At 49.0% G+C, this 15,895-nt stretch overlaps 1 long non-coding RNA gene across 5 annotated transcripts in view; it reads left to right on the top strand.

Moving 5' to 3' along the window:
* Positions 1–6,000, top strand: part of LOC116860878 — a 21,850-nt gene extending 15,850 nt beyond the window's left edge. For 2 of the 5 annotated variants that reach the window (XR_004381357.1, XR_004381358.1), the window contains exon 4: positions 5,764–6,000. This is a non-coding gene — a long non-coding RNA (uncharacterized LOC116860878). Of the gene's footprint in view, positions 1–301; positions 368–3,838; positions 4,108–5,744 lie in introns of those variants that run through there. The other 3 variants (XR_004381360.1, XR_004381361.1, XR_004381363.1) reach the window with 3 other exon arrangements.
* Positions 6,001–15,895: the final 9,895 nt, after the last annotated feature.

Genomic DNA, 15,895 nt, shown 5'->3' with positions numbered 1-15,895 from the left:
TTTTTTTTTTTTTTTTTTTTTTTTTTTTTTTTTTTTTTTGCTTTCCTGTGTCCTGTTGCCAGGGGAATTCTGATCTCCCACTATTTCTACCAGTTCCTCAGACAGTATCCTGCAGTCCCTTCTTGTGATTCTACTTTGTTGGTTTCTTTCCTTTCATCCAGGTTATTTCTTAGTGATTTTTCTCTTGTATTGATGAGTCAGTTACATTAAAAAGTCACTGTCCTCTAACTTAACCTTTCCACTAATTTTTGGACCAAATTGGCAAAGGTTCTCTTTCCAATCTCAGCTTCTTCCCACACAGGGACAAGACAGTAGTAGGATTCCTGTAGAGTCAGGAGTTGGTATAGAACCTTATCGCATGAGACAGGTAGGTCACATAGGTGTATACCTGTATCTTCTTATATCCCTAGCATTTGGTACAACACCTGGCCCACAGTAGGCACTCAGTTAGCTTCTGTGTGGAGGCTGTTTCCCCAAAACTCATAATAGTTGCATTTACCAGGTTATATACCTGACTCTGAATTCCTTCATGTTTCTCTCACTGAGCCTAGCAGGGAGCCTAACATCTATTACTGCCCAATATGTGTCTGCTAAATGGAAGTGGGGCTTTCTTTGGCAATTCAAAGTTTTTTTCAACCAATTATGCACAATGTTTGAAAAATTCACATAACATGAAAGTATAGAGTGAAAAGTAAATTTCATCCTCTGTCCCATCCATAATTCTTCCAAACTCTTTCCCCAGACATAACAGCTGTTAACCAGTTTCAACAGTATTAAAGGGAGAGATTTCCATTTTAGCAGGATTTTCTTTTTTTTTTTTTAAATATTTTATTTATCTATTTGAGAGAGAGCTAGAGTGTGATTGGGGCAGGGGAAAGGGAGAAGTAAGCTCCCTGGAGCAGGGAGCCGGATGTGGGGCTTGATCCCAGGACCCTAGGATCATGACCTCAGCTGAAGGCCAATGCCCAACCAACTGCAGCAGGTGGTATTTTACCAAGTATTCTATCTGCATCTTTGTTCTCTATTAATACTATATTGTGAGACTATCTCACTATTTACAAGAAATCTGGCTCAAGATTTGATAATGACCGTTCTGTTGCTGGTAATTTTTAAAACTTTAAGTGAAGCAAAAATCATAGTTATTCCATAGTGACAGAGTTTTATGGAGCACATTGTCACTCAGATTAAAAATAGCCTCATTCATTCACCAGCCTCCCCTGAGGCTACTTTTGTCTGTGTGACTACATTCCAGCTATGGTGACGCAGAATAAGGTAGTAGGTATTGCCGTAAAAGGATGGAAACTTCCTGTTCTTCTGCTCTCCTTGCCCTGCTCACAGACCACGGACTATGGTCCTAGGTGCCCTAGTTCTAATAAGGAAACTTCCCAGGGTCATTGTCACCAGTGTGTCTGGACAGCCCCGTGGTGCAGAGCGAACCTACAGCCCCGGACGTCTCACCTCACTCATGGGACACACACAAGCTGCTGTCTGGTCGACACCACTGTTAGCTGGGTTTCTATTGTACACGACTGAACTAATGCATATGGAGAGGGGAGGGCTTCCTGGAGGGGGTGGCCGTGGTGGTCTGGTCTGGAGATGAGCAGAGACAGATACACGGGGGCAGCACTGGGGGCTCTCTGGGACACTGTCTGTGTTGAAGGGAGAGCTGGGCCCCAGGGGCAGCACAGGGAGACTGAAAACTGTTTTCTTCTCATCTTTGTAGCCACAGGGCTGTCCTGGGGGCGTGCATGAATTCACCAGCTGTTACATTTGGGGGCCTGTGTTTCTTCTCTTCCCTTCCTGTACTTTTTACAGAATTCCTTTGTTGACTGCAACCAGGATGAGAATCCCTGCTGGTGACCTTTCTTCCTCCCCCTCCTGTCTGAGGGCAGTGGCTGTGAGGGCTGAGATCTAGAGAAGAAACCCCTCAGAGGGAAAAGGAACGCAGGGTCATTTGTCATTGGATTCTATCAGAAATCTGCACTTATTCAGGCTGGCTTGGACGGCCCACCTTGAGACTGTGGACCTCAGGTCCCCATATCTTGTGTCCTGGTGATTACAGATACTCACTGCATGACTTCACTCTATTCTGTGTGTCACCAGCAAGTCAGTATGTCCAACTTCTGTTCCCAAAGTGGGTATTATTACACAAGGGCATGATACCAGAGGATGGAACCACTGGGGCTATCTTGGGATCTGCCTACAGCAGGGGTAACTTTGGGAACCACCTGAATGTGTGGCCTTTCACAGGCCTGTGGCTAGGAATGCAGAGACCAGACCAAAAGAAGAGTTCAAGTCCGAGGATGTTGGTGATCACTCCCCAGGAATCCAGATTGGAGTCGGGATGTCACACTTAGTTGCAGGGGGCCAGGGCCTGAGGCTCCACCAGTCAGCGGACCGCATGCCGGACTCTGACTCAGGATGGGTGTTGGAGAAGACGGGACAGTGCTGCAGGCATTTGGCACAGGTGGTGTGAGTGGCCATCATGTTATCCCGCTGCCAAGAGTAGCAGTGACAGCAGTCTTGGTCTCAAGGTGTGGTGGTGTGAACCGTGGGACCTGTGCCCAGCAGTGGGGCAGTGGTTTCTCTTTGGGCCTTGACCTGGGGTGCGATGATGGATTCTGTTCCTGCCTGTGCAGCCTTGGGCCTCTTCTATGGCTTTCCCTGAAATAAAATGAGGCCTAGTACTCTCTATCTATAGTACATATTTTCCTATTTATATAATTTATATATTTCATGTATTTTAAGTTATGCTTTAATATTTATATTATGCGTACTTTATATTTTTGTATTATGTATTTATAATTTATAAGGTATATGTTTCTCTATAAATATATGTAGTTTCAGTTAAAGCAATTTGGAATCTGTTCAAAACAAGGAACAAGAAATCCATGAAGGAATATTTTCAAGAGAGCAGGGATTCAGAAATTTTTTCCAGTTTTATTGAGAAATAATTGACATGTAACATGGGTTTAAGTATACAACCTGTTGATTCATTTATGTACTGCAAATGATAGCCTTGGCTAACACCTGCATCATGATACCCAGTAACTTTTATATCTTCTTCTTTTTTGGGGGGTGGGTGGGAACATTTAAGGTCTACTCTTAGGGATGAATAAGTTTTTCTTTATGTTGAGCTGATAACCGCTTCCTAAATCTTTCATCTGGTTTTGCTCCATGGGAGAGAAAATACAGTTCTCACAGCATATCTTGCATTTTTCTTCCTACAAAAAAACCATTTAAATGTGTATGTAAGGGGTGCCTGGGTGGCTCAGTCAGTTAACCGTCTGCCTTCGGCTCAGGTCATGATCTCATGGTCCTGGAATCAAGCCCCGCATCGGGCTCTCTGCTCATCAGGGAGCCTGCTCCCCCCCCCCACTCTCTGCCTGCCTCTCTGTCCACTTGTGGTCTCTCTCTCTGTCAAATAGATAGATAAAATCTTTTAAAAAAGTGTGTATGTAAGACCCTTCCCCACACTGAGTGCTCCATCAAGGACTTCAGTGTTTCTTCCCTCTCTGGCAAAGCCCCAGAATTGCTTGTGTTTTTGTTACAAAATACTCAGGCCTCTCCCCAGACCTACCATCTTGGAATGTTGGGTGTGGGCTCAGGAATCACTTACTTAAGCAGCCTTACAGGGGAGGCTGATGCATGGCCATGTAGGAATCCTGCTTCATGTGCTCACTACTCAGTGTGGGATCTGAAGAACAGCAGGAGCAGCACCAGCCTTGTTATAAATTTTAGACTCTCATGCTCTACTCCAGCCTGTCTAGCTCTTCACAGTCCAGGAAATTCTTGTGTACACTAAAGGTTGGGCCTCCTTGGTCTATGTGTTTTCTAGGTGCAGAACCAAACTATGCAGTACACTCTGGGTGTGTGCTCTCATCAGCTTGTTTAACCCTGAGGAGTTCAGGGTTCTGTACTGTTCCTCTTTTTTTCTGTGGCTGTCACCCCTTTAGGGATGTCATCTCTGGTAAAGGCTTTAAATGTGGTTTATATGGCATGACCTCTTACATTTATTTCTCCAAACCAGATATTTCTCCTACCCTGAACTCTATATCCACCTGTCAATCTCATTTGCATTTTTTTTTTTTTTTAAGATTTATTTATTTTAGAGACAGGGGAGAGGGGCAGATGGAAAGGGAGAGAGAATCCCAAGTGACTCCCTGCTGAGCTGGGAGAGGGTGGTCTCATGCGGGCCTTGATGGCATGACCTCAAGATCATGACCTGAGTCAAAATCAAGAGTCGGATGCTTAACCAACTGAGCCACCCAGGTGCTCCACGCTTGCATTTCTAGTAGACATCTCAGATTAATCATTTCATAAATTGGATGCTTGTGATGCTGCTTACTCAAATGTGCTACTTCCAGAGACTTCCCCCTTTCCACTGAAGCCACTACAGTGTGAAATACTGGATGCTCTCCTTGATTCCTCATTCTCTTTCTCCCTAGAATTAATCCATTAGGAAATGCTGCAAAGTCCATCTTTAAATATATCCAGAGCCCAGTCATTTCTACTATCTTCCCTCCTCACACCCCAGATATACAGCCAACATCCCCCTCCTGGGACACTGCACCAGTTTCCTACAGATTATTTACTGGTTGCTTGCCCTTGTACCTCTCAATTCTACACAGCAGCAAACAGAGGCTTCTAAGGAGAGGTGGTACTAGGTGGGTCGTCTCTTTAAAACCATCTCGTAACTGCACCTTATGCAGAGAAAACTCAAACCCTTCTAATACCCTAAGGCCTGGACATCTGATACTTCAGCTGCTCTCTGTTCCAGCCACAGTGGCCGCCTTGCCCTTCCTTAACACAGGACATGCTCCTGCCCTAGTGCCTGTTCACTGGCAGTTCCCTGCCTGAAAAGAACTCCCCCCCAGACATCCTCTTACACAGTTCCTTCATGTCTTTCAGATCTCTCAAAGGCACCTTGGTGAGGCTCATTCTGATCACTGTAGTAAAGTAGCCATCTTCCCCTTCCCATCATAGGTGCCTCTCTGGATCTCCTTCTACACATACTTCCCAACACCTAACATACACATTTCCCTTGTTTACTAGCATACAGTCTGCCCCTTACTCCAGAACATATGCCCCACAAGGTGGGCAAATCTTTTCTGTTTTTCACTGAAGTGTCCTAGATGTTAAAATGTTCCTGTATCTGACAGTTATCAGTTGAATGAATGATCTGCATGGAGTACCTCTCTCTTCTAGATGAGCCTCAGGCCACAGCTATTCATGGCAGCTACCATTTTTCTCCCCATTGTTGGTCTCCCTGCTCCACCAGCATTGCCTCTATTCCACACCATCCCTCCTGCACAGCACAGGAAGCAATTACAGTTCTCCATTCAGAAAAGTTGTACTTAGGGGCACCTGGGTGGCTCAGTGGGTTAAAGTCTCTGCCTTCGGCTCAGGTCACGGTCCCAGGGTCCTAGGATCGAGCCCCACATTGGGTTCTCTGCTCGGCAGGGAGCCTGCTTCCTCACCCCCACTGCCTGCCTCTCTGACTACTTGTGATCTCTGTCAAATAAATAAAATCTTCAAAAAAAAATTGTACTTAGGCTTATGGGTTATATATTCCAGAGAAATGTGAATTCAAATCAGACACTGCTTTATAACTTTATGACTAGGATTGGAAACAGAATGAAGATCACTAGATCTAAGGGGCAGGGGGTCAGGTAGGTGAGCAGAGAAGACAAACAGAAATTTAATAAGGATGCGAAATGATCAGATCCTATCTCTAACTCCAGAATCTGCTTTTTAAAAAAGATGGTGGAAGATGCAGAATGATCCAGAATAGCTGTAGAAGGAGAAGAGATGGATGGGTCTGAAAATTCATCTTGCAATACCACAGAGACTCCTGTGTGTAAGGGCTCACTGGGCATTGTGGAAACAATGAGAGGCCATAGGACCCCTGTGATGGTCACAGACTGGGGATACCAGAGGAATATGAGACCAGAACTTGTACACAAGAATAAGAAGAGGCCCAATTCTCTATATAAACAACAACAACAACAACAACAACAACAACAACAACAAAACACCCAAAAACTGGGGGGTGAGGATCTAATCCAAGCTGGAGCCTAGCCTGACCTGGTCAAGGCAGCTTTTGATGCCCATAGTCCTAGAGACAGGTGATGTCTGAGTCCCTGTGATCATAGGTCCTGGTGGAATAAGTTTCCACTGAAGGGACCAGGGAATAGCAAAGACGACTTAGCTGAGGAGTGACCATGTTAAAGCCCACAATGCACTGAGTACTAACCAGGCATGGTTCTGTCCACAGTTGGCTACTCAGCCTCTCCTGTCCCACCTACAACAGACAGCACAGCAATCAGGCATCTGGAAGTTTCTCTGCTTCCATTTATTTCCTGTCTCAACTTTAGGAGTCTTCTCCTTTATTACCGTATCAATCCTATATGACAAGAATAGAAAACACAAATTCATATCCAGATTTTCTTTTTCTTAATCTTTTAAAAAAAGATTTTATTTATTTATTTGACAGACAGCAAGAGCAGGAACACAAGCAAGGGGAGTGGGAGAGGGAGAAGCAGGCTTCCTGCCAAGCAGAGATCCTGATGAGGGGCTCAATCCTAGGACCCTGGGATCATGACCTGAGCCAAAGGTAGATGCCTAATGACTGAGCCACCCAGGTGCCCCAGTATCTAGATTTTTCAATAGAGAGGTAAAATATTACTTCTCAGCCAAACACGAAGTAAAGACAGGGATGGAGATGACCCAGTCCCATCTCTGCTAGAGCAGGAAAGCAGATCAGGGAAGAGAGCACAGGTCAGTTTGTCATTGTCTGGGATAGAACAAACAGGATGTGGTTAGGGCCCACAGGAGATGAGACTAAAGGAGAAGCTATGGGGTAGGTGAGCTCCCCATGGGGTCCTGTCTACACTATCCCAGGGTCTCAAGAATCTCAAGAGTAGCTCCCTTCTTTTCCACATCAGGTCAGAGGCCAGGAAGAAGACTGGTTATGGTATCCAGAGAAATATCCTATAAAGGCCTGCCCCTCCCAGAGGAACTGGCTTGTGGACCCCGGATGTAGGGGCGGGGCAGGCTGGGTGGAGACGTCCAATTGGTGGAGCGCACGTATATCCAGTGGGGTGAATTGGGATTCAATTGGCCACCTGTGTAGGGGCGGGGCTCAACCACCCCCATAAAGGTTGGTCTGCGAGGCTGTCGAAGGGAGAAGAAGGAGAGCTGTCAGCAGAAGAAGAAGAGTTGGCAGGAGCAGCAGAGAGAAGAGTCGGCGGGAGCAAAAGAAGAGCTGTAACAGCTCTTCTAAGAGCTATAAGCACCACCAGCGGTCCCGACGCCAGCGGTCCCGCGCCACCAGCATCCTGCGCCGCCAGTGGCCCCGATGCCTGTGGCCTTGAGACGCCTGTGGCACCAAGACACTAGCGGCCCCGACGCCAGCGGCCCTGCCCACACACTGTGACCCTTGGCAGCAATGCCGCGGGGAACGGCCTAGACGCCAGCAACCTCGCCGTGAACCCTGAGCTGCTGCCTCGCCAGAGCTGTGTCATTCTGGGGAGCAGCTTCGTCTGGGAAGAGGCCTCCTTGGTGAGCGGCCCTGCGGGAGCAGCATCGTCAGGGAAGAGGCTCCCTCCAGAGCGGCCTCGCCGGAGCAGCCTTGTCCAGGGAGCAGCCCTGTCCGGGGAGCATCCTCGCCAGAGCAGCCTTGTCCAGGGAGCAGCCTCGCTGGAGCAGCCCTGTCCGGGAGCAGCCCTGTCCAGGGAGCAACCTCATTAGCAGTGGCCTCAACTGGGGAGTGGCCTCGTTGGGGAGCGGCCTCGCCCGGAGCGGTGGCCTCCACTGGGGAGCAGCCTTGTCAGAGTGGCGTCATGGGGAGCAGAGTCTGTGTCATCGGTGTTGTCCTCCTTGTCATCGTCGCTGTTGTCATCACCCCTCGTTGTTGGGAGCGGCCTCGTCCTGAGAGCGGCTTCCTCCAGAGTGGCCTCTTCTTGGGAGCGGCCCTGTCCGGGGAGCGACCTCACCAGCAGCGGCCTTCTTGGAAGTGGCCTCTTCTTGGGAGCGGCTCCAACCAGGGAGCGGCCTCATCTGCAGAGCACTCTCGTCTGGAGCAGCCTTCTTGGGAATGACCTTGTCGGAATCATCGTTGTCGTCTTTTCGTAGAGACAGCCCTGACTGGTCAGTTTGATTTTTGATGCTTGGCGTGAAATAAAGCTTTGTTTGATTCTCGTTTTATATCAGTCTTGTTCCTTTGATCACAGACCCTAACATTGGGGGCTCGTCCGGGATCAAACGACGAGCACTGAGCCAGCATCGGAATTTTTAGGAAAAGCCTCTGGAGGTATTGGGATCTTGGGTATTGGGATCCTATCTGTCTGTCTGGTTGGAGCTCCAGGGTATAGCCCACTGGGGAGAAGCTGGACACAGCCATGCTGCCCAGGGCTGGAGTGGATGCAGGGACACCCCATCCCTCTGCTGATAGATTGAAAGGGGGTTCGAGTCCCCCTGGGTGGTCGGGGGGGTTTGAGTCCCCCTACGCAGTTGGGGGGGTTTGAGTCCCCCTGGGGGTCGGGGGGTACGAGTCTCCTACCTCGCCCTAGACAGTTGAGGGGTTTGAGTCCCCTGCCGCAGTTGAGGGGTTCGAGTCCCCCTGGGTGGTCGGGAAGTTCGAGTCCCCCTGGGCGGTCGGGGGGTTTGAGTCCCCCTAGGCGGTCAGGGGGTACGAGTCCCCCACTTCCCCCTAGACAGTTGAGGGGTTCGAGTCCCCCTAGGCGGTTGGGGGATAAAGTCCCCACCGGTGGCAGGTTCTGGGTAAGAACTGCTGGGCCTGTGGTTGTCTTTGTCTTGTCTCTTCGTTGTCTGCTGTTTGTTGTTTTTGAAGGAATGGGGCAAGCAGAGAGTAAGGGGACGCTGGCTTTCGTCTCTCCGTTCCTCATAATAGATGTGGGTCTTCTCCCTCACTCATTTCATGTGTTAAGGGCTATAACGAGCCAACTGGGGTTAGTCTAATGCCGGGTTAAGGTGTCCAATGCTGATGCTCATTGGAGCCAGGTGTGGAATATGAGTGCCTAGTGGGCCACTTTTGGTAAGCAGAACTGGCACTGCGGGATGAACCGACCTCAAGACAGAGACTTTAAGGAATATTCCCAAGCAGCTGCCGAAACTTCCTTTGTTTCGGGGAATTCCTTGCCTTCTCTGGCCTTACATGGACTGCCTAGCCCTTCTCCCTTGCTGGCAGGGAAAGCATGGCATCTGAAGTGGAATGGGCCCATGTGGAACATGAGGTCTGTTGGCAGAGGGATGGCTGGGCTGATGGTTAATTGTCTGTCTCAGGGTTTTAATGGGTAATTGTTAAAGTAGCTTTCGGAGTCTTTGGTAACCTGAAGCTTTTAAGTTTTGCTTGGATGACAAATGGGATGAAGTGCTAGGGCGCTGGTTGCTGGAACTAGGTTTGTGCTTTTGACATCTGTTGGTAAACATGTTTTGTGCATAACTGCTGTTGCAACAGTTCACAATCAGTTAATATTTAGTCTTCACTAGAGATTGAGATGTTTCTAAGAAAATGTAAATGGTTTTCTTTGTCCACCCAGAATTGTAAATGAGATCTCTTTGACTCATAAGGCTTTTCCCTGATATGCAAAGTTACTTAGGAAGTACTGCTAAATTAATGATAAACCTTGCGTTACATTTGGGTAAATGCTGTAACTACTCCAGAGGTTCTATACATTTCCTAAAGTTTTAATGTTTTGATAAGGGTCATTGTTGATATTTAACCATATCTATTCTGAGTTTTTTGTCATTTGTAATTGTTTTAATTCTCTCGTAAGATGAATTCCACCTTAAAGGAAATTCATATGGGAGACTTTCAGAACAAATACAGGTCTTTGATATGTTGAAATCCTGGAATTGAATTTCCAGGAGTAAAAGTTGCTCTCGGACTAAACCAGAATTAGTACGGTGACTCAAGGTAAGAATGAGTCTCCAGGAGCTTTCCTAGAAAGGCTAATTAAAGCCTATAAAATGTATAGCCCGATCGATCCTAAGGCACCCAAAAATCAGAGGGCAATGAATCCTGCTTTGCCAGTCAGTCAGCTCCAGATATAGGAAACTTCAGAAAATTGAAGGATTTGAAGGGAAGAATCTGACTGAGTTAGTGGGAATAACAGAAAAGGTGTTTAACAACAGGGATGCGCAAGAGGATGAAAAACAGACCAAAAAAAAAAAAAAAAAACTGGTTAAGGTTTTGGCATCACATGAGGTGGAGAGGAGATGGGTAGGGGATAGTAAATGGAAGGAAAAGCCTAAGCACAGAGAAGGCAGGTGGGAAGACTTAGATTCAGATCAGTGTGCTTACTGTAAGGAAAAAGGACATTGGGCCAGGAAGTGCCCTAAAAAGAAGACAGCAATGCTTGCCACCAGAGACTGAAGGGGCCATGGTTCGGAGCCCCTCCCCGAACCTTGGGTAAAAATTGAAGTGGAGGGTAAATCAGTTAATTTTTTGGTGAACACAGGAGCCCAATTTTCATCATTACTTAAACCTATGGGAAAACTATCTGGAGAGGAAGTTTGGGTACAAGGAGCAAATGGCACAGAGAGACATAAATGGACAACAGAAAGGACTTTAAATTTGGCCTCGGGAGTAGTTAAACATCGATTTTTGGTCCTCCCTAATGCCCCATATAACTTGATGGGATGAGATCTCCTCCACAAGTTAAGAGCTGGCATTCAGTTCTCGGAAGGAGACATAACTGTAACCTTGAGACAGCCCACTGTACAAGTGCTTATGGCAGCAGGAGATGAATACCTCCTTTACGAGCCAGTCTCAAAATCAGAGGAGACAAACGGGGGGAGCCTTCTCCAAATCTATAGGATGAGTTTCTCAAGGTCTGGGCAGAAGGGAAGCCCCCTGGCTTGGCCAAAGAACAACCTCCAGTGGTGGTACAGTTAAAGGCGACAGCTACGGCTATTCGCATTTGGCAGTACCCCCTTCCCCAGGAAGCAAAGGAAGGGATCAGAAAACACATTAACCGCCTCCGAGGAGATGGGATCCTAGTTCCTTGCAAATCTCCATGGAACACACCTTTACTGCCCGTCAAAAAGGCCGAGACTGGGGAGTACCGACCCGTTCAGGACTTGCGGGAAGTTAACAAATGGGTTGAAGATATCTACCCGACGGTGCCTAACCCCTATACCCTACTCTTCCTCCTGGGCCTCAAAAGAACTGTGTATACTGTCTTAGATCTCAAGGGTGCATTTTTCTGTATACCTTTAGCAAGGGAATCACAGCCCCTTTTTGCTTTTGAGTGGTCTGACCCACAGGAAGGATTTCAAGGCCAGCTTACCTGGACAAGACTTCCCCAAGGATTCAAGAATTCACCCACCATTTTTGATGAGGCCCTACACGAGGATTTGCGTGAGTACAGAACCTCCAACCCGGGAGTCACTCTGTTACAGTATGTTGATGACTTGCTAGTAGCTGCTGAGGACTATGAGTCATGTTTGCGGGGGACGAGAGCTTCTTACAGACTCTGCAGGAAAAAGGGTATCGGGTGTCAGCAAAGAAAGCACAGCTCTGTCAGAGCCATGCCACACATCTAGGCTTTGATCTCCCCGAGGGAGTGTGTTCACTGTCTGAGTCCAGGAAACAGGTGATCACCTGATACCGCTGCCCCACCACGTCCCGACAAATAAGGGAGTTTCTTGGGACGGTGGGCTACTGTAGGCTGTGGATACCGCGGTTTGCGGAGATTGTCCGACCTCTCTACAAACTGATAAAAGGAGGGTTCACTATGATAGAGTGGACAGCTGAGGCAGAAGGAGCATTTCGGGAATTACAAAGAGCCTTGCTGAGTGCCCCAGTGTTGGCCATCCCAGATGTTACCAAGCCCTTCCACTTGTATGTGGATGAAAAAAGCAGGGGTAGCCAAAGGAGTTTTAACTCAGACTCTGGGGCCTTGGCGAAGGCCAGTGGCCTATCTTAGCAAGAAACTAGATCCAGTAGCATCTGGGTTCCCCCCTTGCCTCCACATAATTACTGCAACGGCCCTCCTGGTCAAGGATGTGAGTAAATTGACTTTGGGTCAAAATCTTATCGTAACCACCACACACGCTATTGAGGGCCTTCTCCGGACTCAACCAGACCGATGGATGACGAACACCCGAATAACGGAGTATCAGGCCCTTCTCCTCAATGAACCAAAAGTGACCTTCTGACCCCCAGTGGTGCTAAATCCAGCCACACTGCTGCCAAAGGAGCTAGCTGACCATCCACATGACTGTGGGGAGGTCCTAACCCAAGTCACAGGAATAAGGCCGGATCTCAGAGACATTCCCCTCCTGGATGCCGAGATGATTCTGTTCATGGATGGGAGTAGCTACATGGTCAATGGAAAGAGGTATGCAGGGGCTGCAGTGGTTTCTCCTGAGCAGGAACTCTGGACAGCAGCCCTGCCACATGGAACTTCGGCACAAAAAGCGCAACTGATTGCACTCACTAAGGCACTGCAGATGGCCAAAGGTAAAACCTCCAACATTTATATGGACAGCAGGTATGCCTTTGCTACTCTCCACATACATGGGGCTACTTATAAAAAAAAAGGGGGGGCCTATTAAGAGCAGAAGGAAAAGGAATTAAAAACAGAGGAGAAATATTGGCTCTTCTCCAGGCTATTTGGGACCCAAAAGAGGTGGCTGTTATGCATTGCCCGGGACACCAAAAGGGGACTGATCTAATTTCAAAAGGAAACCACTTAGCAGATCAAGCCGCAAAGCAAGCAGCTCGAGACACAGTGCAAGAACTGGTTACACTCCTGGCTCCAGCTCTACCAGAAAAACCGAACTATTCAGAAGAAGATTTAAAGTATTTGCAGAAATGGATTAAATTGGACTATGAAGGGGACTGGGCTAAGACAAAAAGAGGAAAAATAATTCTTCCTCAAAGACTAGGTAAGAAGTTAGTAGACCAGATACATCAGGGTACTCATTTGGTGATAAGCAAACTCAAAGACCTTATAGGCAAGCAATTCCAGGTTTCTAAATTAGGGTGTATGGTTCAGGTTGTAGTTGATAGATGTGCTCAATGCCAGGCAGTTAATGTGGGAAGAACTAAAATGGGAAGAGGGAAAAGAGAAAGAGGTAAGGAACCAGGAATTTATTGGGAAATAGATTTTACGGAAATGAAACCTAGGAAATATGGGCACAAGTATATGTTGGTTTTTGTGGATACCTTTTCAGGCTAGGTGGAGGCTTTTTCCGCCAAACATGAGACAGCAGGAGTGGTAGCTAAAAAAGCTACTAGAAGAAATAATTCCTAGGTTTGGGCTGCCTCTTGTGATCGGGTCAGACAATGGCCCTGCATTTGTGAGTTCAGTCTCACAGGCATTGGCCAAGGCCGTGGGCACAAATTGGAAACTACATTGTGCCTATTGGCCCCAGAGTTCTGGGCAAGTAGAGAGAATGAACCGGACTCTTAAAGAGACGTTGACAAAACTAATTCTGGAGACTGGCGGTGGATGAGTAGATCTCCTTCCTTTTGCCCTCCTCAGGGCCCGATGTACACCCTATTTAAACAAGGTGACCCCATTTGAAATAATGTTTGGTAGACCCCCCACCCCACTCTGTCCTTGGCTACAGGAGGTTGCTCTAGCAGAAATGACTGATCAGTCTGTACTCCAGTCACTGCAGGCATTACAGTCTGGCTTAAAAAAAGCCCACACAGGGATCTGAACTGCCCACACTGGGACAGAGACGGTGTGGGAACCACATCCTTACCAACCCGGGAACTTGGTTTGGATACGTCGCTATCAAGTGGGGAACTTGGAGCCTCGCTGGAAGGGACCATTTACTGTTATCCTAACCACCCCCATGGCAGTAAAAGTAGAAGGCATTAGGGCCTGGGTTCATGTGGGTCACGTCAAACGAGCCTAGAGTAAGGACGCCCCCCAGAGATGGAAACTGCAGCCGACAGACCCCGCTGACCATGGACTAAAACTAAGACTAAAAAGCTGTAAGTTTATTGTTGCTGTACTAAAGAAAATTGGAGTGATAAAATGTTAGTCTTACATGCTCAATATAACATAGAACTACCTGAAAAGTCAAGGATTTGACTAATCTCCAAAGAAAAGGGGGGAATGTAAGGGCCTGCCCCTCCCAGAGGAACTGGCTTGTGGACCCCGGATGTAGGGGCGGGGCAGGCTGGGTGGAGACGTCCAATTGGTGGGGCGCGCGTATATCCACTGGGGTGAATTGGGATTCAATTGGCCTCCTGTGTAGGGGCGGGGCTCAACCACCCCCATAAAGGTTGGTCTGCGAGGCTGTCAAAGGGAGAAGGAGAGCTGTCAGAAGAAGCAGCAGCAGAAGGAGAAGAGTGGGTGGGAGCAGCAGCAGCAGAAGAGTGGGAGGGAGCATCAGCAGAAGAGTAGGTGGGAGCAGCAGCAGAAGAAGAGTAGGCGGGAGCAGAAAAAGAGCTGTAACAGCTCTTGTAAGAGCTATAGGGGCTGTAACAGCTCTTGTAAGAGCTATAAGCACCGCCAGCGGTCCTGCCACCTGCGGCCCCGAGCCGCCAGCGGCCCCGAGCCACCAGCGGTCCAGACACCAGCGGTTCCGCCGCCAGCAGCCCTGATCCACCAGCGATCCCGACGCCTGCAGTCCTGCCACCAGTGGTCCAGATGCCAGCGGTTCCGCTGCTAGCAGCCCCGAGCTGTCACCGGTCCCGCCGCCTGCGGTCCTGCTGCCTGCGGCCCAGACGCCAGCGGTCCAGATGCCAGTGGTCCCAACGCCGCCTGTGGTTCCACCGCCAGCGGCCCGAGGCACCAGCGGCCCCGATGCCTGCGGCCCCGCCCACACATTGCGACCCTCGGCAGCGGTGCCATGGGGAACGGCCTAGATGTCAGCAACCTCACCGCGAACCCTGAGCCGCTGCCTCACCAGAGCTGTGTCATTCCAGGGAGCAGCTTTGTCTGGGAAGAGGCCTCCTTAGTGAGCGGCCCTGTGGGAGCAGCATCATCAGGGAAGAGGCTCCCTCCAGAGCGGCCTCGCTGGAGCAGCCTTGTCTGGGGAGCGGCCTCGCCAGAGCAGCCTTGTCCAGGGAGCGGCCTCGCCAGAGCAGCCTTGTCTGGGGAGCAACCCTGTCCAGGGAGCATCCTCGCCAGAGCAGCCTTGTCCAGGGAGTGGCCTCGCTGGAGCAGCCCTGTCCGGGGAGCAGCCCTGTCCAGGGAGCGACCTCATTAGCAGTGGCCTCAACTGGGGAGTGGCCTCGTCGGTGAGCGGCCTTGTCCGGAGCGGTGGCCTCCTCTGGGGAGCAGCCTTGTCAGAGTGGCATCATGGAGAGCAGAGTCTGTGTCATCGGTGTTGTCCTCCTTGTCATCGTCACTGTCGTCATCGCCTCTTTGTTGTTGGGAGCAGCCTCATCCTGAGAGTGGCTTCCTCCAGAGTGGCCTCTTCTTGGGAGCGGCCCTGTCCGGGGAGCGACCTCACTAGCAGTGGCCTTCTTGGGAGTGGCCTCTTCTTGGGAGCGGCTCCAACCGGGGAGTGGCCTCATCTGCGGAGCAGTCTCGCCTGGAGCGGCCTTCTTGGGAATGACCTTGTCAGAATCATTGTTGTCGTCTTTTTGTAAGACAGCCCTGACCGGTCAGTTTGATTTTTGATGCTTGGCGTGAAATAAAGCTTTGTTTGATTCTCGTTTTATATCAGTCTCGTTCCTTTGATCACAGACCCTAACAATCCTAGTACTGTACCAAAATGAAGTTTCCAGATCTGTTAACTGAAGACATGGCTGTATTGGAAAACACAAGGAAAGGATATGTAGGGGCACTGGACCAAACTTCTGGAGGTCTATCTACATCAGGGAATTGCCCCTGACCTTCAGCTGCTGGGGATCAGGTCCCCAATGGAGGAATATAAAGGTGAAATGATTTATATTATT

This window comes from Lontra canadensis, unplaced genomic scaffold, assembly GCF_010015895.1.
Source record: "Lontra canadensis isolate GAN:19392208 unplaced genomic scaffold, GSC_riverotter_1.0 scaffold186, whole genome shotgun sequence".
Classification (NCBI taxonomy): Eukaryota; Metazoa; Chordata; class Mammalia; order Carnivora; family Mustelidae; genus Lontra; species Lontra canadensis.
This window is presented reverse-complemented; position numbering and strand designations above follow the sequence as displayed.